This window comes from Mirounga leonina, unplaced genomic scaffold (assembly GCF_011800145.1).
Source record: "Mirounga leonina isolate KUSES-001 unplaced genomic scaffold, KU_Mleo_1.0 Mir_127, whole genome shotgun sequence".
Lineage (NCBI taxonomy): Eukaryota > Metazoa > Chordata > Mammalia > Carnivora > Phocidae > Mirounga > Mirounga leonina.
In genome coordinates this window covers 40040117-40055265 of record NW_023270316.1, presented here as the reverse complement: position 1 = coordinate 40055265, position 15149 = coordinate 40040117, and the positions used below count along the sequence as shown (strand labels likewise).

General features: G+C 36.5%; 1 pseudogene; it reads left to right on the top strand.

The window, feature by feature from the left end:
* The first annotated feature begins 8188 nt into the window (after positions 1-8188).
* Positions 8189-13702, top strand: LOC118009667 (annotated as a pseudogene).
* The last annotated feature ends 1447 nt before the right edge of the window (positions 13703-15149 follow it).

Below are 15149 nucleotides of genomic sequence, written 5' to 3'. Positions count from 1 at the left end.
GGAGCAGGGAGCCTGATGCGGGACTCGATCCCAGGACCCTGAGATCATGACCTGAGCCGAAGGCAGATGCTTAACCATCTGAGCCACCCAGGTGCCCGATACTGACATACTCTTAAAAGGAACAAGGTAAAAACAAGGAAATAAAAGTGCTTACAATCAGAAAAACTCTACAATGGAAATTCAATCTAAATTTATGCTATCCAGGTGAAATATATGTTAAGTGTCAAAAAAGTTAACAATTACAAACTCATTGCTCTGTGCGTATGTGTACGTGTGTGTGTGCATGCATGCATGTATGTGTGCATGTGTGCATGCGTGTGTGTGTGTGTGTGTGTGTTGGGGAAGGAGTATTCTTAAGAAGAAACAAAAACAAAGCACCAATGAAAATCATATGGTCAACTTACTGAAAAAGGTACCAAAATTGTTTTAACAAAAATGGATTGATGCAAACTGGGGAGCAGGAACTGTGCCTTGTAGGTTCTTATATCCTCTACCTCAAGCAAATGACCGTCCATCTCTTGGCTAACAGCAAGAATGAACAAATGGGATGGCCAATCCACTCTCATTTAAACACAGTCTACCATGAAGATTGTCAGTCTTAATTCTAATATTGTTTTAAATATTTGCAAAAGGTTATATTGAGCAGATATCATTTTTCTAATGTTATTTGGGATAATAATAAACCTCCCATTTGTCATGTTTTAAGTGCAAATCCTTACTAATTCATTCAGTTCATCACTGTTTGTAAATTTTTAGACCTTCTTACATCTGGTATAATCTCTGAGACCTGTCTATATTTACTGATACATGATTTAGAGTGAGTACTTGAAGGTCATAAGCAAAAGTATTTTTATGTCCTCACCATCTCAAATTAACATTGGTAGTGAACTCTTCGCATGTAGAATTACAATGAGACTGTATGTGGGCTTTTCTATATCATCTCTAGATAAATTGTAACCATCAAACTATATAATGAGGCTATCTCCTCCCTAGATCTATATTTTATTCTTGTATAACTTAAGCCTAAGATTACATCTGCTTTTTAAAGAAGCCATCAAATTACACTGACAAATTTATATTGTTTTATTTTTATCTTTTTAAAGATTTTATTTATTTATTTATTTATTTATTTATTATTTATTTATTTGTTTGTTTGTTTGTTTGTTTATTTGTTTGTTTGTTTATTAGAGACAGAGAGAGAGAGACAGAGAGAGCACAAGCAGGGGGAGCAGCAGGCAGAGGGAGAAGCAGGCTCCCCGCTGAACAGGGAGCCCAATGTGGGATTAGATCCCAGGACTCTGGGATCATGACCTGAGCCGAAGGCAGATGCTTAACAGACTGAGCCACCCAGGCATCCCAATATTGTTTGTTTTTAATAAAAACTCCAATCTTTTTCACATGAAGAAATCAGGTTACATTTTCTTTTCTGTATGTATGAAGTTGATGTTTCTGAAACTCATTGAAAAACAACTGTGTTTAAGTCAAATGCAAATTAAAATTTTGGTTGAGAGGATGATGACCCAAGGCACATAAGTATTTAAAATTCATTTATTTATAAATATGAGAGACACTATTTTCATACTTTGTGTATTAATTAAATTATTCTGCTGAGACTGAGGTGAATGAATTTGGAAAAGAGACAATGCTTTCAGAGATATTGTCTGAAAGTCATGCCCACATAAAAAGTGATGGGGTTAAAAAACACCTGAAGTATGCCAGCTTCTATTAAATCTAACTAAATTTTCTTTTGTTTTTTGTTGTAGAATTTATAAATACTTCTCTTACCCCTCAACCACCCTAATGTACACTACTTCACTCATATATATTCTATACATTTTCACCAAACAAAAGCGGGATTGGTTATTGTCCAGGTCAATTTGGTAGTTAAGTGAACAAATATAAGCTCACATAAATTAGATTTGATTTCCATGAGTTTGCCATCATAATGATATAGTGGATATTTGTAGTCAAAGCCAGTTATTTCTAAAAATTAAATGGAGTATAAATACCGTAGTAAAAGTAAGTTTTAAAAATAGTCTTCTGTGGGGAAATGGAGAAGAAGAAACAGACCATTAAATTAATCATGCAAAAAAACAAAAAAAACAAAAAACAAACTAGTCCAAAAAGTTTGGTTATGATTGGGTGGCATTAAGATTGAAATGCTTAAGAATGGAGATCTGTTTTGTTGTGTTTTTTTTTTCTTATGAAAATAGTTCTTAACTTGTATTTCTGAATATAAATGTGACTGTTGAAACGTACTGTAGAGATGCTTTTTTGAAGAAAGATTTGTATCTTGTCCTCTCCTACTTTTTCTAGGACCAGTAATGCATCTTACCTTAAGACAGATCTAATCAGCAGTATTACTGTACCTCCTCTGGCTTCTCATTTGAACTTAACATTTTTTTCTCTCCAAGATTCACAGATATCTGTTTTTGTTTTACTACATGTCTTATGTGGTTTTCTAATATTTATCTTCCTATTTTTTATAAGGAGTTCTCAGCTTACTTTGCCAATCCCCTTAAATCTATGAATAAATTGTTTCTATAGTAATTCTTTATATAATAACCATGTTTCCAGAAACAATGCATGTTTCTGAAGTATATCTCATTCATTAATAAATGCCTTGTTGTGCTTGAATCAATATTAAAATAAAGATCCATATGTCTAGGTGATTAAAAGCAGCCTGCTTAGGGTGGCATTCCAAATTCAAATTCTAAGTTCATTTCTTTTATTTTAAGAGTAAAAACAATAAACTCTCTAAAAGAGAGAATTAAATGACATAACTAAATACAAATGCAAATTACAGCTTGGCTTATACACCATATCTTATCTATACGATTGGCAAACATTCAAAAGTTTGTAAAAATACTTTGTTGCCAAGGCTACAGAGAAGCAAGAACTCACATTTTTGTTGGGAAAGCAAAATGGTACAACCTTATGGAAGGGAATTTGGCAAATTACATATGCGTTTCCCCTTTTACACTGAGATCTCATTTCAAGAAATCTATTCTAAAATACACTGGCAAAAATCCAAAAATACACATATGCAAGTATATCTTGTTGCAGTAGTGTTTGCAGTTTTAAACAGTGCATTGTGGATACAACTTATTATCCATTGATAGATTGAGTAAATAATGGTACCACACAACAATGGGGTCCCACGTGGGGCCCTTGTCACAATGAAAAGTAATAATTTAGGGTGCCTGGGTGGCTCAGTTGGTTGGGCGACTGCCTTCGGCTCAGGTCATGATCCTGGAGTCCCGGGATCGAGTCCCGCATCGGGCTCCCTGCTCTGCAGGGAGTCTGCTTCTCCCTCTCCCACTCCCCCCTCTTGTGCTCTCTCTCTCTCTCACTCTCTCTCTCAAATAAAAAAAAAAAGTAATAATTTATATGTCTATATGCTTTTATGATGTAAGATCTCGGTTTAATTATTTTAGAAATAAAAAGTAGAGTAAGTAAATTGTGTATAGGATGTGGGCAAGGTTATCAATTTATTGTCTCTCAACTCCTAATCAACCCTTCTTTGTCTAGAGCAATAGCATCTTCCTAAAAATCTCTTCTTTACAGCTAGCAAAAATGTTCAACTTTGTCAAGCGAAAGCACTATAGTGACATTGTAAGGAGACAGAGATAGGATGCCACTTCCTTTCCCAGTTGTGGTCCTGCTTCCAGTTTTCCTTTTTTTAAGCATGGTTGCTGAGGCCCATTGAGGCTCATATTGTAAGAACAAATACATATTAAAAATGGAGGTTTAATTCTCTTTGTTAAAAATAAGGGAAGAGACTTCCAACTTCCTCCCCTTTTTTAAAGGGTTTACTTTAGAAACCTTGTACATTCTTTCTTTGCCTCTTTGAACTGTAAGTAAATCTATTCAACGGGTGAAAAAGCATCCCAGGAACCTGGGAGCTTGTCAAGGCTTGGAAGCCATGTCTTGAAATGCAAGACGTCAGCCCTATCTCCCACTTTCCTGGCTCCAAGCTCCAAACCTAGCCTTTCTCCTGTCATAAAGATACATTTTTTTTTCTTTTAAAAGCATTTAGCAAAACAAGTGGCTACTCCAATTACCAGGTGATTTAGGATGAGCTATATGTAACAAATGGTGCAGTAGAGTCCTCTTAATCAAGGATTAGTTATTATTTATCCTGAAAAATGTATAAAATGTATCACTTGGCTATGTACAATGGTAAGATTTCGCAGTGTTTTTTTTGTTGTTGTTGTTTTTTTTTTTTTTTCAATCTGTTTAGGAAATGCCTGTGATGCACATCACATGATGGTTTAATACTCTTTCAATAATAAAACTGGTTTTATTTCTCTTCTCCTTTTGTAAAGAGGTTTTCTCGAGTCACAGGAGATTTAGTTTTCAGTTATATTTTCCCAACAATATTAGTGGACTTCACAAACTCTCCCAACACAAGGATTTTTTTTTTTTTTTTTTTTTTTTACGAGGATGTTTTAATGGCAGGTTTTAGTCAAGCTCACGGGACATTTGTCTACCTACCCTTAGGACCCGATGTAAAGAGCATCCCTGCTACAACTTCAGGCCACACTCTCCCAGTCAGCAAGCTATTTCTATGAGCAAGTTTCTACCACCACTGAGACAACTATTTCCATACCTAACAACTGCTTCTTACTACCTGCGTTCCCTGTTTTCCTAGCAAGGAGCCACCTCCATAGCAGCTGTGGCAGGGCTCTCCCTTAATTCTCCCCACCTAGTGAACACGTCTAGAGACTTGGGCTGCCCGACCCACACCTTGTGACAACCGTGGGTGACTCCAAGAGCATGGCTCCAACTTGCCCTCTCAGGCAACTTGCTTTGACACCAGTAAGGCTGTTGCCTTCTGAGTTTGTCTAACCCTTTTCATTTTTTTTTTTTTTAAGATTTTATTTATTTATTCATAAGAGACAGAGAGAGAGAGAGAGAGAGAGAGAGGCAGAGGGAGAAGCAGGCTCCCTGCTGAGTAGGGAGCCCCATGCGGGACTCGATCCCAGGACCCTGGGATCATGGCCTGAGACGAAGGCAGAAGCTTAACCATCTGAGCCACCCAGGCGCCCCTGTCTAACCCTTTTCAAAGAGATTTGAATCTGTCTTTGGGTGGGCATCTTCCTTTGTCATCACTCACCCTTAGTCTATAGATAGTAGCTTTGTGTTTACCTTCACTAATTTTAGATCTCCTGAGTATTTCCTTACCTCTTTAAGTAGTCAACCACCTTTGCCTAATTGAACACTGTTTCTATTAAAATTTCCTTTCTCAAAATAAGAGCTTTTCCTGACTCCCGATTGGATCTGACTGATACAGAGTTGACACTAGGAGTGATTCTGGCCGACAGCTTCTCTACGATCAGTTGGATTGGGTTTCAGTGTAGTGCTGAGCTCCTTGTAAATGGTCACGGGAAGCTAGTAATGCACAGCATGGAGTGGCTTCTCATTTATCAAGTCATCACATGGGGTTGATCGTGATAAAATTCTAACAGAACCAGGTACCCTGAGAGCCCAGGAGGCTGTTCCACTTGACTGTTTCTGGGGTAATTACAGACCACTGTCTAACTGTGGTGTTACATGCATTCCTTTGAATGCACTGCTTATAGAAAGAAAATGACCAGCTCAAGTCTTTAACTCTCAGTTTAAATTCAGTCTGAAAACTAAAGAACTTCCATGACAGCCATAAAATGATCTGTTACTTCTTGTATCATCAGAACCAACATTGTTAAAAAAAAATACAAAATTTAATTGTGGGGGCACCTGGGTGGCTCAGTCAATTAAGTGTCTGCCTTCGGCTCAGGTCATGATCCCAGGGTCCTGGGATCGAGCCCTGCATCAGGCTCCCTGCTCAGTGGAGAGCCTGCTTCTCCCTCCGCCCTCTGCCTGCTGCTCCCCCTGCTCATGCTCTCTCCCTCTCTCTCTCTCTCTCGCTGGCTCTTGCTCGCTCTTATTCTCTCTCTCAAATAAATAAATAAAATCTTAAAAAAAATTAATTGTGTGCGATGGCAGCTGGATTTACCGCCTCAACAAGTTTCTCATGTGATAAATAGGACGTAGGTTAGGAAAGATAAGGGACCCTGAAACTTGGAATGGAAACTTTGGACCCAGATGAAACTCAGGATTTTGGATCCTGAGTTATACAGCTTTCCTTGCTAGTAGAAGTGTCATGCCGTCGTGTTTCTTCTCAGCAACTTGCCTTTCTATACTTGAAAACCTGTAATACATTTTTTTCTGGGGCACATGCCTTGCAAGGGTATGTTCATTCTCCTCAACTCTGTCACAGTCATCTTCTACCATAAGGAGACTCCTCCTAATGTCCCCTCCTTACCAAGATAATTAAACAGAAGCACTGTCACGTCCTTGGTGAAACTGCAGGTGATAATGCCATGATAAATGTATTTAAAAAATCATTCATAGTAACAATTATTAAACTCAATGTATGTCACTGTTTAGTCTGCACACAGTCAGAGGGTACTTGAATAATAACTGTATTATTTCCAGCTTATTCTGGTTTTAACTTGAATTGCAACTGCTGTTTTGATGTAATCTCTTTATTGGGCAAATCATCACCCCTGGCATTGGTACAGCTATTGGTTTGGCTAATACTGGCTTCCCTGTATCAATAGATAATATGAGAAGCAATTTTCCCTTACCTAGTAGGGCCAACAGTGTGGCTTCACAATTGTCTCAGGGCAATGTCAATTCTGTTCTTTGTCATACCATTGTCTGTAAATATTTTGATTTTTATCCTATTATTTTTTCCACATTCCTCTGCTCATTACCAATTGCATCATCTCGATTAGATCTAATGAGTAAGAAGTAATGAGTAAGAAGATATGGAATATATCATATCTTAGTATGACATATTCCAACTGGAGGAGAGATTGACAAACTCAATCTTAGAAATGAAGTTTTATTGGGACAAAACTATGATCATTTGTTTACATATTGTCTTTGGTTATTTTTATACAAGAGCAGCAGAGTAGTTTTGACAGACATCATATCTACCACAGATTTTAATTCCTTTTTTTTTAAGATTTTATTTATTTATTTGAGAGAGAGAATGAGAGAGAGAGAGCATGAGAGGGGGGAGGGTCAGAGGGAGAAGCAGACTCCCTGCCAAGCAGGGAGCCCGATGCGGGACTCGATCCCGGGACTCCAGGATCATGACCTGAGCCGAAGGCAGTCGCTTAACCAACTGAGCTACCCAGGCACCCCTCTACCACAGATTTTAAAATATTTATTATATTGTCCTTTGCAGAAAAAGTTTTTCAACCCTTGAAATAGGGGGTAGGAGATAAACACAACAAAACCTTAGGGGCTTGCTACCTAAATGAAGTTTTGGGGGGTTCAGTGGTCGGCAGCATGCCAAGACAACCCCTCTAAGGTGAAGAAAAGTTGCTGTACCTTGCAGCACAATGCATAGTAAGTTTTTTTGGATTGAAGGCAACCTATGTCACATTTGAATGTGAGAAAAGTTGTGGATTAAAAAAAAACAAACAGATATGTAGACGAATCTCTCAGAAAAGGTACAGACTTTAAAGATATTTGAATGCCCACCAAAAGGCATCCACTTAATCAGAGGATTTTAGTAATCATATAGACAAATAATATGCTCTGCGGATGTGAGTCATACTCTTTCCCCAGATATCTTAAGTACTTGTTCAACTGGCTCATAAATAAAGTAGTCATGTTGGCAGAAAGGAGTCTAAGACTTACCTCTTACCGCTACTGCTCAGCTACAGATCTTTCAAGAGCAGAGACCAACACTGAGCCCATAATATAGAACCATTACCCAGAGAACCAGCCAGCAGTCTAGTGACAGGCTGATTGCATTGGATATCTTCCATTATTAAGAGACAGAGATTTATCTTCACTAGAATAGACACATATTCTGGACACAGTTTTGCCTTCTTTGCCTGTAATGCTTCTGCTGGCACCACCATCCATGCACATCCAGAATGCTTATCTACCATTATATACTATACAGAATATAGTTTCTGATGAAGAAATTACTTTTATTGAAAAGGAAATAAAGCAATGAGTTCACACCCATTCAATTAACTAATCTTAATACAAATCCCCTTACTCAGAACCTTCTGAATGAATGTCTTCAGACTCAGTTATGGCACATATCAGGACACAACACTCTGAATAGATGGAGCTTTGACTCACAAATAAGGATATGCTTTCAATGAAGGACCATAATATGGTGCAGTCTCCCCCCATAACCCGAATACATGGGTCTGGGAATCAAGGAATGGAAGTACATGTAGGTCTTCCATTATTCTTAATAAACCCCTCAGGAAAGTTTTGCTTCCTATACCAATGACTTTTACCTCTGACAGTTTGGAGATCTTACTTCTCACTTGCGCAGTGCTTCCACTAATGGACACAACCATGGTTCCATTGAATTGGAAGATGAGATCAGCACCTAGTCATTTTGGGATACACCGCTAAAAAAACATGTCAAAAAAGGGGTGGTTCTACTGGACAGAATGATTAATTTTGGTTACCCAAAAGAAATTGGATTACTGCTGTAAGATGAATACAAGAAAGAGAATGTCTGGAGACCAGGAGATTCTCTTAGGACATCTCTTAGTACTTCCATTCCCATAGGAAAAATAAACAGGAAGCTATAGAATCCAAAATAAGGCAGAAATTTTGAAAGCCACGCCATTCAAAAATGAAGATTTATGTAACTCTACAAAGTAAGGAACTCACACCATTTGAAGATTTTATCAGTGTCAAAGGAAATATGGAATGGATGGTAGAAGAATGAAGTCATAGCTATCGACTAATGGCCTCACAATGATGACCTTAGTAGCTTTGCATATTTTCTCCTTGCTTGTTATGTTTATATGTATGTGTGTGCATATACAAAATTTTATTCTTTGTGCTTCTTTCCATTTTTATTTTATTTTTTAAAGATTTTATTTATTTATTTGAGAGCAAGAGAGAGAGAGCATGCATGAACGGGGTGAGGGGTAGAAGGAGAAGCAGGCTCTTTGCTGAATAGGGAGCCCAAAGTGGGGCTCAATCCTGAGACTCCAGGATCACGACCTGAGCTAAAGGCAGATGCTTAACCAACTGAGCCACCCAGGCACCCCCCACTTTTATTTCATATATAATTTTTGTTAACTTCCACAATTAAATCTTATCAATTTCTCCTAAATTTCTGTTAAAGTACTACTGAACACCATGTTCAGTAATACTTTGACAGGAATTAATATAACTGGAGATGTATACAATTACTACTAAGAATTTCTGCCTCCGTATTTTGGGAAGAAAGTAAAACTATCTATATTTGAAAGAGAAATAGCTACATCTTACTAGGTTTCAAGAATAGTATATATGGGAGGTGAGTAGCCAAAAGAGTGGGCCATGCCAGTTACTGATTTAGTTTCTATTTGTTTCAAATCCATCATTTTCCCATGCTTTATCATACTGATGCTGGACCTATAAACAAATTTTCTTTGTTAGCCTTTGTTATTAGAATCTTGGAATGCCACTGTACCTCAAAAGACTTGATAACTAGAGAAGAGTAAGGAACCACTTTCTCTACAACCCTGACCTCTTCCTCTCTCTCTATCCTGATCTAACATCTAACATGCTTTGAGATGATTAGAGGTTGTTCACAATGAGAACTGAAAACCATATACATTGGTCTGTGTATTGTGAGTAACTTGGGGAGAAGAAGAAATAAAACTTTCGTGTCTCTTTTAGATGCAGGCACCAAAGTTACAATCCTGCCTTATACTCTGGGTCAGTAGGGGTGCCCAAATTCAGTGGATAGTGTTTGGCAAATCTCACAGTGGGAAAGGGGCACTAACATGACCTTGTATGGGAGATCCTTTAGGCCAAATCAATATACTATTGTTGCTTCTACATCTGAGGGCATAACAGAAATTAATGAGTTACATGTTTGAACTTCACTCTACTGTGAGTACCAGGGAGTATTATCATGATAATGGAGAGTTTCATGTAGAGAAATGTTGGTGAGACAAATTCTTTTTGGAATTTTTCCTCCAGTAGGTTAGTCAGAATTTAGCATGTGTGTCTCTATCTCTGATGTCCTAAGATCTCACTCTATAGATGATGCCCTGTTAGTTGGCAAGTCAGAAGCCTCAGCTGCCTCAATCCTGACTGCATTTTTATCAAACCTCTACCAGCAGAGGTAGATGATAATTGCTGACACAATTCAGAGGACTGTGCACTAAATAAAGTTCTTTGGGATTATGTGGGCATATTTATAGTGCTCAATTTTTCTGGCAGTCAAAAAAAAAACCCTGTCACAATCTGATCACTCTTTTCCTTAGCTTTTGAAGTGCCTGTCAGAAACAAAAGGGATGGCCCTGGATCCTGTAGGTGCCCCACAAAATCCTGTCAATACCTCAGGATGTTTTTCTCACTCCCATCCTCTTGGCTATTTCTCTGTCTTTCCATGGGCTGAAGGAATGTCATTTGGTTGTTGGTTTGGGCAAGTGAGGCAGGTTGAAATAACTAACGCTCCAAAAACAAGAACTGAACTCAATTATTCAATTGAATTGGAAACCCTAGGACCTACCACTCATTTGTGAGGTTATGTTGGAGATATTGTCAACTTGTGCCTCTTAGCAGATGTAAGTACAACTTTCAAGGCCCCAGTAGTTGTAACCAACACTTTCTTTCTATGGGCCTCTGCAACTATGCTTCTGCTCTGGATTCAACCCTAGGAATTAATTTATTTCCCTCCTTAAATCGTGACATACACCTTACAAGTGGTCATGGAATACTTGCAAATATTTAAAGAAACATTACTAGTAGATCATGTAGCCCTCACATGACTAGGATGATTTCTCTGAAATGAGCTTAAACATGGTCCCTTGGTGAGCTGTTCTCTGATAAATTCTGCTGTTTGGAGTCCTGTAGAGGACAGCCTTAATTGAGTTCTCTGTGAGACATATAGAACAGATTTGATCTCAGCCACTGTTCGTCACATTATTCAGAATGCCCAAGAGCAATTTACACATGAGGAAATTAAACTGAAGCCAGGATGTTGTAAAAGCAATAGGTGAATATTACGGGGAGACACTTGAGTCTCTTACATTTCTGCAAGTCTTGTGAACAAAGACACACGCTGTTTTGTTTTGTTTTGGCTTTTTTTTTTTTGGCTATCTTTCTGGTATGTTTGTATGATGAACAATCTTGGAAAATATAGTGTCTCCTTCAGAACAAATGACAGGTATTTTTACTCTCTATTATAAAAGAGTCAGGTTCTTTATGCTCCAGGTTCCTCTTCTGTAATTTAACAAACTGTAGGTGCAGGCATCTTTCCTGGCCTATCAGTGTTGCCCCTGTGGGACTCAGGTTCAAGCGGAACTGAGGCAAATATGCTAATGTTCATGATTTTAGCCATCCCGTCAGTAATAATGTCATCTACCTCTGACCCAGGAGTCTCATCTCTTTAATCAATATCCATAATATTGGGTGAGCTAATGTGTTGGTCTGAAAGCAGGATAGACATTTGGAGCCATTATAGTTCTTGATATTCTTGTTCCTTTTCCCTGTACTGCTGTTTTTTTTTTTTTCTCTCTCTTAGATTTTATCATACAATGCATTTTGCTTCTTTATCTTGCTTTCCCCTCCCAAATTTCTCCCTACGATATGCAATCCATTAAATTAGGGGTTTGTATCTGTTTGATTCACTGATGTAGTCTTAGTTCTTAGAAAAGTATCTTGCACAGAGTGGGTGATGTACAGATATTTATTGAATGAGTGAACAAACTCTATAACCGCAAATATAATAATAAATACTCATCTTAATAATAAATAAAACTTTTTAAAACTAACTACCAGGACATACTAATCTGATTTACACACAAAAAAGAAATAGTCCTTTTTGAACAGGAAAATAGAAAAAATATATAGTCTACAATAGAAATCAGAATACTTTTGAAACAGAACTGAATTTCAATGAATTAATATATAATAAAACCTACCAGATAAAGCAAATATATACTACAAATAAACTAGAGATTGCCATTCTCATAAAGATATATTTATATATTTAAACATGTTAATACATAAATAAATGTGACAATAATAGACATAGAAAGGCAAATTAGAAATCTAATTAAAAAAAAAAAAAAAAGAAAACAGGGAAAACCCAAAGATTACCTACCATAGCAGAATCTTAATGGAAAGACTTGGGATTTTCCAGCAGTGTGAATGACCCCAAGAGGAAATCTATCTAATTTTGAACAGAGGAATTAGCAAGTCTACATGGGTAAGAAAAATAAGCCACCGTATCTTATTACAGTCTTTTTTGGGAATATAAATAATAATCTGAACTCCTTTGATCTTCCTTCTTAATCAATCAACCAAAATTGTTTTTTCTAATTGTTTAGATGAAGGAAAGGGTGTTATTTATTAGCTTTCTAAGAATCCACCCATATCACATTCAGCGGTATTTTTTCTAGATAAACATGAGAACATTTATTAATAAATACCACATTAGCTGAATAAATATAAAACATATAAGGGTAAAAACCAAAGTAAAAAATAACTAAAGATTAAGTGTATAGATGATTTTTAAATACATACATTTTATTATTATTATTTTTTAGACATTTTGTTTATTTATTTGAGAGAGAGAGAGAGAGATTGAGAGAGAGCACACAGGAGCTGGAGGGAGAGGGAGAGGGAAAGGGAGAGAGGATCTGAAGCAGATTCCGCACTAAGCACAGAGCCCCACTAGGGGCTAGATCTCATGACCGCAAGATCATGACTTGAGCCAAAGCAAAAGTGAACGCTTAACTGACTGAGCCATCCAGCACCCCAAAATGCATACATCATTAAAAACTAAGAATAGAAGGGAACTTAGTTAGCTTAGTAAAGGGGATCTTAAAAATGTAGAGCTGAGGCCATCCATAGTGATCAAACTTTAGAAACATTTCAATTCAGCTTAGTGGGAACAAAAACTGCTATATTTCAGTCATTTCACATTATACTGGAAGTTAGCTAATTCTGTAAGACAAGAAAAAGGAAATGACGATCATGATTATTGGCAAGAAAGAAATGAAAATATCATTTGCAGAAAATATAACTGCCTAAATAGTATATCAAAATGTATTTTAAAATCAAAATTAAAATTTGTGGATAGAGCATAAGCATATGCAAATGATTGAGTTTATAAAATTGTAATAACTAATTAAAAAATACAATAGAATCCCTTTCTGATCTACCATCTGTGGTGGAACCACCACCAAGTTACAGATTTTCATGAAAACCCTTATGGGGAAGACCATCGCTCTCGAGGTTGAACCCCCAGGTACAATAGAAAACGTAAAGGCCAAGATCCAGGATAAGGAAGGAATTCCTCTTGATCAGCAGAGACTGATTTTTGTAAGCAATGGGAAGATGCATGTACTTTGTCTGACTGCAATATTTAAAGAGTCCACTCTTCATCTTGTTGTTGAGACTTCGTGATGCCAAGAAAAGGAAGAGTAAGTCTTACATCACTCCCAAGTATAAGCATAAGAAAAAGAAGGTTAAGGTGGCTGTTCTGAAATATTTTAAAGTTGATGAGAATAGCGCAATCAGTTGTCTTTGTGGGGAGTGCCCCACAGATGAATGTGGTGCTGGAGTTTTTATGGCTAGCCACTTTAACAGACATTATTGTAGTAAATGTCTGACCTATTGCTTCAACAAACTGGAAGACAAGGAATTGTATAGAGATTAATGAAAAACATTAAAAAAAATAAGCAACAGAATAAATTTTCCATCAACAATAACACAAGCTTCTTAGAAAACATCAAATTTTAGGAGACATTGATGAAGAAATTACAAATATCACTTTAAAAATAATCTGACTAAAGGGAGAGATTGTCCATGCTAATGGATGGCAATATTCAAAATTATGAACAGATCAATATATCCAAACTTTTAAAAACAATCCAATAAAAACTTCAATGCTCCTTTTTCACAACACTTAGAGAAAAATGTTATCTTAAAATGAGTGAAGGAAATACAAGCACAAGAGAAACAAGGATAATTTTTAAATTAAAAAAATGATGTGGAAAATTTCCACATCTATTAACAAGATATCACAACGCTATGATAATTTGATTTCAAAAATATAATAAGCTACATCTTTGGAAACCCTATTACAATAAAAAACCTAGTAATACTGGCATAAGGCAAATACTGGACAAGACAAACATCCTTTAAAGTGAATATCTAAACAAATTAGGAGTTAAGAGCAATCTACAGAAACTAAAATAAAGCTTTACTGAACCCAGAGGGTTAAGGAGCACTGGGGACATGATTTGTATTGTTGAAAGTGATGGAGGAGAAGGTGGAGCCTCTGGCCCACATCAGGTAAAAAGTGAAGACTTAAGAGTTCTAGGATGTTTGGAAGGTTACATTTTGAAAGAAAAGGTAAACTTGGAGGGAAAAAAATCACATTTTCAAATCGCATTTGAAACAAACTAGTGTATACCAGTCTCTGTGTGTGTATATATATATACACACACACATACATATATACACGCACATATGTTTGTGTGTGTATTTAACATATAGTATGTATAGATTTATTTAATTTATTATATATTTAATTATATACTTAATATATTATATATTTAATATACTTAATATATTAGATATACTGTCTATTTTCCACACACTCCAAGAATTCACAATCATAGTACTGCCTTCATGAAGTTTTTATTTTTCCACTTGCATTTCTGTTGGAATCCAAGAAAAAACTTGAAGTTGTTGTCAAGGCTTATAGAACACTAGGTACTTAGCAGAAGGAAATACAGATTTTTTTCTCAATAGAGTTTATCTTATAGTGTGACATAAGACTTTATGAGACGCTGAGAATTTATTGTAATGACAAGAAATAGAATTTGTCAGTTATGGCTGAATGTTTACTATATTTGAGGACAATATAAATTTTATTTTGTAAATAATTAAATGAAAATTACACGCACATAAAATATTTGTTATTCAGAGTGGTATTTCGACTAATTTTTAATTCTTCAGTACTAACTAGCCAAGTATGTGTAAGATAAGATGTTCAATTCTTTGTTTTTTGTAACTGATCGGTTTTGTTCAGTTTATGAACGGGTATTGTCATACTCTGTAGGTACCCAAGCTGAAAAGCACTTCTCCCTTTGGATAGA